Consider the following 10985-nt stretch of genomic DNA (forward strand, 5'->3'; position numbering starts at 1 on the left):
TGTACCGTTATCATATCTAAAGTTCTTAATAAAAGGGATTATTTATACTGTTGTTATACTATCCTCTTAACAATTACATAAGTTTTAAACAAAAATCACTCTGTTAATTTGCAATATTATCTATTATAATGTATTGTAGTGTACCGGTACATTGTTTTTGCATTATCTCTCATTGTTGGATGGAAATAAAGCGACATTGGCGTGGTATTTGTGTTTTCACCGTAGCGTTTTCACCGGAAAATGATAGATAATTGAAAAAATACGGTAAAATTTACAAGGAATTGCTTTCATTTTTGGTTGTATTTAGATAAAGGGATATACACTGTATCATAAGCGTTGGATGTTCCCTTCGCCGTCTTGAATAAAGACTACGCGCTGTGGACATCATAACCTATTTATATTCCCTTCGCTGCCTTGAATAAAGACTAAACGCACCGCGTGTAAAACAGAACACCTGTGGACATACAGAAGACAGTGCTCTTCTTTGTATAGCGGTTAGTCTCGATTCAGAAGTATAGGGATAAAACAACGAGACCGAATCGGTTAAAAATTCATTTATTATGACTAAGCTACTCATTTGGAAATGCTATCATAGCTTGATAAGCATATCTATGCCCGACAAACAAAATGACACCAAAAAAGTTTTGCCACCTCAGGTGGTACCAATATCTGCCCTGGCCCATGGACTATTTTGTTATACTGCAGATGGGAATGATTACAATAACATAACCCAACTTGAAGTAGGAATGAGAACTGAATAAATTAACTCTAGGCCAGGTGTGTATAGCGTCTCGGTCATCTCTTTGAAATTTCAGGTTGTCATTGTTCGACCAACGGAGTTGAAGACAGGCTTTACGTTGCTATAGAGGTATCTCGCGCCACATGAATGGAATTCATACGCTGTTTAGTATTAATAATGAACTTTTTCATGTCCATCCCTGCCAATAAAAGTGTGTTTGACGGGGTTCTGTGTCATTCTGCCTACGGGAAAGCAAAGTTTTATTTTCGCCATGGCTGTTTCTCTATGCGTAGCCGTGGGTGATGGGTGTTGTTGGCATCTGGGCAGTAAAGAACCGAGTATTGTGCTATAATACCCCCCCCCCCCCCCGTTATGTTCTAAGCGTTCAATACGGTGATATATCTTTCTTCTTTATTATATCAATCACTGCTGATGGAATTACAGAATTATGTTATGACACGTATCACTCAAAGCTTAAAAAACAAAGTTTATGCACGATACAAGTAATGGTGCATGAGTCCTATAGGCCATTGATTTTAGATGAGAAATTATGATATGCCTATAGTAATAGTGTCATTGATTAGGAATTAATGACACGATTAAGCACTCCTTCCACTTCTAACTGTCCCCTTTGAATGTGTGTCGATCACGTGAGATCGTCATAAATTATCATTCACGTATAAGCTTACGTTCAAAGTGTACTCTTAGTTGGAGGAGACCTATATAGTTACATGGTTAAAGGTGATGTCTCTTTCGCTAGAGCCGTACGTTTGGCCCGTTTTTCTTTTGCCCTTTTCTCTTTAATTGAGGTATCACTTTCGTCCAGGATAAATCACATTCTCATGTAAACAGACTCACTTGCTCTATATCCCTTGCTTTGTATCGGAGGCTCCATTGGTTTTACTGCTGGTAAATCTCACAGGCTTGTATACAGCTGTAAGAGCTCTCTGAACTGATCATTGTGATAGCAAGATTAGAGGGAATCATATTGGTTATGTAAATAATGGTCAAAGGTCATGTTTTAAAAGGCCACTGTTAAAGCCAGGATGGTTATAAACACTTAATTGTCATGTTTTATTTGTACGTGCCGAGGATCACTTGGACACCGTTTACAGTGCGAGGCTCGGCCGCGGCTCGGCCGCGCCGAGCCCACCTTCATTTCGGTGTAAACGCGCAAAAGGCCAAATGCGGGGCCAAAATTGGCTTCGCATTAGGCCACGCTCTGGAGGTGGTCTCGGCCGCGGCCGAGCCGCAGTCGCGCCCGGCCTTTTTCTCAGTGTAAACGCAAACTGGGCTAAATGCGCGGCCAATTTTAGTCTGGCTTCCAAACCCTCGCCTTTACTATTTCGCTATTCAGGATATTAACCACTTCAACGTCGAAAAATAGTATAGTTTAAGGTGGTTTTGTCCTGCAAAAGATTTTCTCCTTCGGCAAAGGCCTTTACCCGGACGGCGACTTCGTCGCCAAGGAATTCAGTTGGCAAAGGATCTGAAAACCAGACAATACCAAATTGCGTTTGTTTACAAGTAGAGCGCCACTACGACAAAATATTGAAAGGTTTGAATCAAAAGCGCGGCCGAGCCCGGCAGTGTAAACGGACTAAATTGCGGGGCTCGGCCTCGCAATTGAGGTTGGCCTTGGCCGCAGCTCGGCCGCGGCTCGGCCCAGCCCCGCACCGTAAACGGGGTCTAAGTTTATGCACTGTACGTACTCAAAAAGTCCGTAAATCGACTTAGTCGCACACGCACAGAATTTCCACGTAGTTTGTGTGACAGAAAAACAAATGTGATCTGAATAATGTAGGCCCAAAAAAGTTCAACTAAGTATCTCATTATAACTTCAAGGTGCTATATTACATTCTTTTTTTTTTGTCGATCACGGATGACCGACATCTGATGACCCCAAGCGTATCACCTAACTCGTCTTCAGTGTGACGAGTTTCATATCTCGTTTTCTTTGCTTTCTAGCAGTATAGAAATATTTTTTATTATTCGAACGATGCGATCATGTTTAAGCTTTTAATGAGTAGGGCCTACATTTCAGATAAATTGCGAAGTGAAAGTGGCTCGCTCGTTCTGCCCGTACTCATAGTAAAATGAAAAGTCATCATAAGTTATTATCATAGTCCTTCGCAGTGATTTCTTTTACTGTGTTTAATTCCTCAGAAATTTAATTCAAAATGCTCTATAAAAGCGACTTTTATATTCTGTTTTTACAAAAAGTCCCTACCGTGGGAGGGGCTATCCCCCTCCCACACCCTCCCCCGCTCGGTCGCTTCGCTCCCTCGACGAGGATCTCACACCATCACATACCCTCGTATGTTAAGATCATAGTCCTTCCAACTGATTTTTTTTTCAATATGTTAATTCCCTAGAAATTTGCGTTAAATTATCTATAAACGCGACTTTTATACTCTGTTTTTACATAAAGTCCCAACCGTGGGAGGGGGTATCCCCCCTCCCACACCCTCCCCCCGCTCGGTCGCTTCGCTCCCTCGCCGAGGATCTCAAACCATCACATTATTATGTACTCCCGCATGTAATAATCATAGCCCTTCGCACTGATTATTTTTCACTATGTTTAATTCCTTAGAAATTTGCTTTTAAATGGTCTATAAATGCGACTTTTGTACCCTGTTTTACAAAAGCTCCCTACAGTGTGTGTGTGAGTGTGTGTGTGTGTGTGGGGGGGTTATCCCCTTTCCACCCCCTCGCTCGCTTCGCTCCTGCGCCGAGGATCTCACATCGTCACATAAAAAAATATATGCCCCCGTTGAGATTTTGCCCCCCCCCCCCCCTAAAAAAAACCAGAAGTGTTCCGGCGCGCTTGCTGGTGGGTTTTACTTCACTCCGCACAGTATTGTATTAGACTATGGCAATGTCAGCACTTCTGAATTACTGGCAATTCAGTTGAATATTGATGATGTATTGTCAGGGCCTATGCCTAATATAGACTCGAACTACTGTACATTTTCAGTTCTAGTGATTTTCTCTTTGCTCATTTCCTATGGCATGCATTTTATAATTTTAAATGCATCTTCAGACATCCTATTGATCATTGTTATGTGTCATTTATCAGTTTACAATGGAAGTGCAGGGTGCCTACAGAAACATCATAAAAGTAATATAATATAGTAGTGTAGTAATATATAGTAGGTATAAGTAATCACGACTGTCTTGTGCGGTCATATAGCAGATTTGTACAGTATCTTATGCGTTATTCATTTTGTAATATCACCATCGGTCACTGTTTGGTTGTATCTACAGGGCCCCAAGGAACAACAGTACATAACTATTTCTCTGTGACAGGGCTGTCGAGATTGAGAAATACATAAACAAATATTCAACAACAAAAAAATCATTTAACAAGAACTATATAGGTAGCAATTTTTAGTCTATTTGTTTGCTGCAATTTCTTTGTTATGCCTTTACACTTAGCAAAAAAAAAAGAAAGTAAACACTTTTTCAAGTTTATATTTCTCATAGAATATTTGGCAAAAACTTAATGTATTATTATACCATATTGAAGGTAATTCAATTGGCTATCAACCTGGTAGGTCGATAAGAAAAACGGAAACTTTACGCATGAGTGAACACCTTTGTTTTTCTCCTCCAAGGCACAAGAGAAAAAATTGCAAAAGTGAACAAGTTGTCATTCATGCGTAAGTGCTTTTCCATATAACGATAGGAACATAAAACAAATTTAACACAATTAGATAAATGAATTAAGTTGCAAAAATAAACCCTTGATCTCTATAATATCTTTGAAGCCTAAAATATCAATAAAGGCCAAAAATAAGGGAAGAAATGAAGAATCTTGGGTCAAATCCAAATTGAAATAAAATGAGAGAAAAGGCAATATTAAAAAAAAAATGGTAGAAATTTCAATTTGTTTTCAAATTAGGACAATTGTAAATGATATTTGGTTCTTAATCTATCTCATGAATCGTTAAATTACTAAATAAAAAGAGTGAAATAAAGAAATTCTGTATATCCAGTCATCTTTATGCCATTACTTCCTATGTCGTTTGAAGTTTAAGCTGACAGAAAATTCTAATTTCCCTGTTTAGTTTCCCACTATGTTTTTGTTGGAGGTTATGAAGAGATAAAGAGAACAAAAAATTATTTTTGCTATTGCAATCATGTCTCTCATTGTGTTAAACTTTTTTGTCATTGTTATCGTGAAGGGTATTGCCAAATGAAAGACAACATGTCAAATTTTGCCATTTTTACTTTCGTTCCTTGGAGGGTAAAAATGAATATGTTCACTCATGCGTAAAGTTTGCCTTTGTATCAACCTACCAGCCTGATAGCCAATTAGATCACCCTTAATATGGTGTATAATACATTGATTTTCATTAAAATCTTCTACGAAAAATATGAACTCGAAAAAGTGTTTACTTTCGTTTTTTGCTGAGTGTATTTCGGTATTACTATACACTTCTCTTTATCTTTTATAGGGTGTCGTTAATTTCGTTACCTATTTTCTTTTCTTTCCATTTCTAACTAATGTAACCATTACAATGTTTTTCATAGATATTAGTTTTGCCCCAATAGATATTGATATACATGATAATAATTCCTTTATATAGGGTCTCCTCATGTTTTCTTTCCGATAACTGTGACCAATATTAAAACTACACCAATGTTTTGGCCATATGCAGGTCAATATATTGTTACGGTCCCATAGTTAGGCAAATTGGGACTCCACTTGTAGGGCAAGTCTTATGGGCGGACACATTAACTGAGAACATTGTTAGTATTTGTGATTCTTCCTTTCCCCTAGAGCCCCCTAGAGTTTATCACCCCCAAGTATACTCTCTGTCCCCAGACCAGACCACAAATGGCCATTGGTAACGGTCACCGTAGAATACAGTCATTGTATACAAGAATGTGATGAATGATGCTTTGATGTTGTAAGAAATTAAGAGTGAGTGTTGAGGAGACATCCTCGGAAGCTGACTGGAGTGAAAGTCAGTCTTGGTATCAGCACTGGTGTGCAACAGTCATGTAGTCTGCCCGAATAAAACACGGGAATGAGACATGAGCCATCGAAATGACTGGTTTGCCTGGTTTCTTGATGTGTCCTTTAGAGTTGAACTCTAAGGCCCGAATTCACGAAGGTGGTACAAAAGAAACCATGGTTTAAACCATGGACAAAAACCATGGAGCGCCAAGTGTCGCACGGAATATTTCGTTACGAAATTGGTCATTTCGTCAACAAAATGACAGTTTTGTTAACAAAATTATCATTTCGTGGACGAAATGTTCATCTGGTTACAAAATAGTGTCATTTCGTTACAAAATAATCATTTCATCGACGAAATGACCAATTTCGTAACGAAATATTCCATGCGACACTTGGCGCTCCATGGTTTTTGTCCATGGTTTAAACCATGGTTTCATTTGTACCACCTTCGTGAATTCGGGCCTAACTGTTTTGTGTACCAACTCGGCGGTCCCAACAGTATTGCAAATTGAATTACATTTTTTGTGCAGTCAATGTTCTGTATTCATGCAGATGTCATTGTCTTTATAGTGGATTGTTTGATTGTATGTAACAACAGGACCCCGAGGAAGAACAATACAGTGCACATAACAAGCGGTTTATAGCGAAATTCTCCGTTCAACAAACAACGAAATCGGAATTCAGTATCAATAACCATGCAGTATTCATAATCTATGTATCTGTAATTATACACTATACTCTTCGGCTATAATAATGATGATGATGATAATATAATAATAATACCAATTTATAAAGCGCAAAACCAATTTACACATACACATGTAATTGTGATTATTCTTCTGCAGAAGCTTCAACTACGCTTGACATCATGTGCATGCAGCTAAATGGAAAAAAAAAAAGATGTGTCTTGAGTCTTGATTTAAAGACTGCTCAATGCAGTTGTTGATTTCAAGACTTCCGAAAGGCATAGATTGGGAGCAGCGCATTCAAAATGCTCGGTCTCCTAATGTTATTTTTATTCTGCATGATTGGATTTGTATCAAAAAAGGTGTGTTTTTTTTTCAGAACTGCGCAGATTGAGAGTGCATGTGTTTATGAAATAATATTGCACTAACATACTGTAGTTCAGTGATGTAACTAGGGGCTTGACCAGGAAAGTTACCTTTAACGAAGTTCCGATATAAGGAAAGCAAATCGACGGTCCCGACGACTTCGTTACTATACATATAACGGGAGTGCACTCTATATGTTTATTACTTTCCCAATGATGGGGCTTTACTGTGATACCCTAATGAAATAAGCTGAATGTATAAGGGCCTTCGTGAATACATGCATAAATTAACGTTAGATAGACACACAAAACAAAGATTTACAAAGTGAAGGAGACTTCTATAAAGATATGAAATTTAATCGCTGAGACACCAGTCATAAAAGTGTTAAGATATTTTAGAATACATTTAGCATCATCATATATGCCCAACACGAGCGGAAGATATATTCACACAGTACATCATAAAGCAAAGGAAAATCCTCATTCACCTTGATTGTTCATCCGTCCTGACAGTAGAGTCGGGTGGGAAATACCCGGGATCTTGGTTTGTACGAGTCATGCTTTACCGTATAAAAAACAGAAAAGGAGTCATACCGAACTGAAGTTATTACATTCTGGCAGAATGAAGATGAATGTCAATAAGCATTATTTTTTTTTCACACAGATTTGGCAAGGTGAACAGCGTACGAAGACAACTCATCGACCGTGGATTGAATGACAGACGTTTAATACATGAATAATGCTGTATACAGGCTCGTGGGGAATTACTGAAATTAAACATTTCACGTAAGCAAAAGGTCTCCAGTTAGAATCCACTTTTCGTCCAGGAAAAAAAAAAACAAAACTGTGTACCTTTAACCCCAAAATCAAAGTAGCGATTAAATGATACTGACTGATATACCATAAGTCACCATAATCTATGCTAAAAAGCTCAATTATAATCCATTAAGAGGTTATATGCAGGATCAAAGCATGGCCTGATCAAGCATGCGTGATCTCCCCTGGCCTCAGTCACCCTATAGTTTATTACGTAGCATACAAGTTTATGTGACACAAAGGATTTAATCCTTTGTGGGCTTAGAGTTTCGATAATATGCACTCGTGAAATGTGCAAATCCAGGTAGAGTAAAGGTTATTCACACCAATTCCCATTACGATTTTGAAATGCCCCTATAATCGAGATGATATAGACTTTAACAGCACAGCACTACCAAGTTCCAGTGGACAATCGATTAATGGGGAATAAAACCAAAATATGCATATGGCTTGAGTGAAGGCAACAATCCAACGTATCAGTAGAACACATCGGTGAAGTCTGAGAAAATTGGACAATCTGTTAAAAATTTATGAATTCTTAAAATTTCGGTGCCATCGTCGTTGCATGGATGTGAAACCTGCAACAGTTCGTGACGTCACTCATAAAAAGAAAGTGTGAAGAGAATTTTCTTCATATCGCTGTCCATACGTTATGAAGAAGCTGTCGTCTTCTTGTCCAGCGATGTACCTGCACCAAAGCTTTAAAATTTTTGAACGGATTGTTCGATTTTCCTCAAACTTAGCTAATGTCTGATGCATTTCTTCAATTCATAATACATTACATATTTGGGATTCATTCTTAGATTCTTTACTTTTTCAAGTTCCCTGGACCTTTCAAATTTGTCTGAGGATATACGTCTGTGCTTCTCCCCATTATGACATCACAAGCGACGAAAATGACGTCACACAAGCAAAGGGAATAGTACCCCCGTAGCAAAATTAATTTCTAAATATAATTGTCATGAGAAATTGTTCATACTATATACTCGAATCTATGACTTACATATACATATAGATCTGTGTTTCCATTTTCACTCAAGATCCCCCCCCCCCTTAAAAAAAAAAAAAAAAAGAACATCAGGTTACTGGATGTAGGATACAGTTATATCCAGTCCGTTCCTTGCTACGCTTCAATTACCAGAAAATTTCGATTCAAGGGTTTGGTCCCGAAATACACTGATTATGAACAAGATCTCCTCTGGTGAAATTTTGTTCGATGTTGATAAAATATGCAGTAAAGTGTCTTCATATCCAATCTTGAGTTGCATTGGTCCGTCAGCAGTGGACACCGTTATAAACAAGATGACGTCAAGTACATTACGATGTATAGATCAGGGGGCATTTATTTTCATGAAGCGTTTTGTGAGATATTTCGTCTGACAAACTGTTAAAAGCTACTAAAATCCTTGCATATGATTGACTGAGAGAAAATTTGTCCGACAAAGTCGTCGGACAAAATGCTTCATGAAATGCCCCTAGGTGTCCATGGTAACGGAATTCACTTTTTTGTCTTCAAGGCACATTCAATGAAATGTTCTATGGTGATTATACTGCCAATCCCTCATACCTCTCCCCGTGGTCTAGTGGTTCGCTCTATTTGGTTAATAATTATTTATCATCCGCGTCCACCAAAACTACAACACGATAAAACAAAATAGACAAAAGAAAATAAAAGACAATATACAAATTAAAGGACACATGTACTCAACTTAACATCTCATGTTGACATGAAATCTACCCGATTAAACAATGACTATTCCATTCATTTTTACCAAAACGAGAATAAGACAAAAATCCTTGAATAGATACAAGTTAACATGCAAACGCGCATGCATGTATTACAGGACCCGAAATATTACTGTATAGCAGAATGCTGCATAAAGAACATTGAACCAGAACACATGAACCAACCGATACTTTTCACGAAGAAATGTAAACGCATTTACACAAAAATTACGTGCAGTGATCTATGGACATTTCGACAACTTGCCAAGTGCGAGGTTTATGTGATGCACAGTCATACATGAAAATGAATGATCAAAAAGACTGGAAAATCTATTAAAATAATTGTCATAATCATTAATCATGCACTGCTTTCGAAGAATGACAACATCATGTCAACTTAGCTTTGTTTTCACCATTAAGATAATACACTTCACGATCAGTCAGTTTTCTGTCCTCAATGAAATGCAATGATACACGTTTCGTTTTCATCGGAGTACACCGTAAAACACTTTCAGAAAATAGAAGATCAGGGAGTTCCAGATTTGAGGAATTAACAGCAATTATACTTATACGTCATAGACAGCTCAATGTTATATTATGCCTTATGAAGATATCATTACGTAACCTATAGGAAAGACGACCAATACCGACAGGGGAATATAAAATACGTGACTATATCGTATAATCAATGTTCCGTTCCCTGTTTAATCAAGAATAATCATGGTGATTGACAGTCGTAGCTATATAACTGGAAGACAATATCTGGAACCAGAACATTGAACTTGTAGTGACAAGAACGTTATCTCAGGTGCACAGCAGAAATCAAAAGTTGACCAAATTCTCTAGTAATGCGTAAATGATTTCAGTCACGAAATATCCGGGATTTCTTTGTGCTTCTTTTCTTTCCAAAGAGAATAGACTAATGGAATTAATATATGCTTTAAAAACAATATTTTCTAACGTGTCGATGAAAGAAAATTCTGGAGACGAACAGCCTTTACCACAACGGAATCTACAAACCATAATATCATAGAGAGATTGCTCGTGATTGAAACCATGTACAGACCCGTTTAGTTTGGGTGCTGTTTTTTATGTTAAGATGTTCTTATGTCAAAACAGAATTGGTCTATTTTAAATTGCCACTTTTCAGACACAGTCAAACGACAGCCGATCAGCTGTTACTTTGTAATTGATGTTCTGTGTATATATGGTAGAATTGCAGTAATGATTTTAGCTAACATGCAAGCCTTTCATGGCACGGTGTTCCTGTACATCCCCAAACGTTCAGAATGAGTAACTATGATACATAATACATTCAGTCAGCCTTCAAACAAACTAATAAATAAACAAAACGTTCTTTAACGTGGCATATATGGGTTCCAGTTTATGGCAACGTAACGGCACTCGATTAAGACTTGAGGCGTTAGATTGTAATTTTTCATTTTTACCTCATCGACGCTAGAATGGATTTTTCTTGGAATGGAAATCCAACATTTCGAATTGCAATTTAATATCTCTGACAGCAAAGCATCAATCAACATAATAATCTGCGCTCGAGACATGTGCCATTCTTGTTTCCTTTGACTGGGCACGGTGTATGAAGAATTGTGACGATTTTCAAATGAAGGGCGACAGGAAGTAGAATAATATCTGTTTTAACGCTCATCTAGGTTAAAATGCTCCAT

This window comes from Diadema setosum, chromosome 17, assembly GCF_964275005.1.
Source record: "Diadema setosum chromosome 17, eeDiaSeto1, whole genome shotgun sequence".
Taxonomy (NCBI): domain Eukaryota; kingdom Metazoa; phylum Echinodermata; class Echinoidea; order Diadematoida; family Diadematidae; genus Diadema; species Diadema setosum.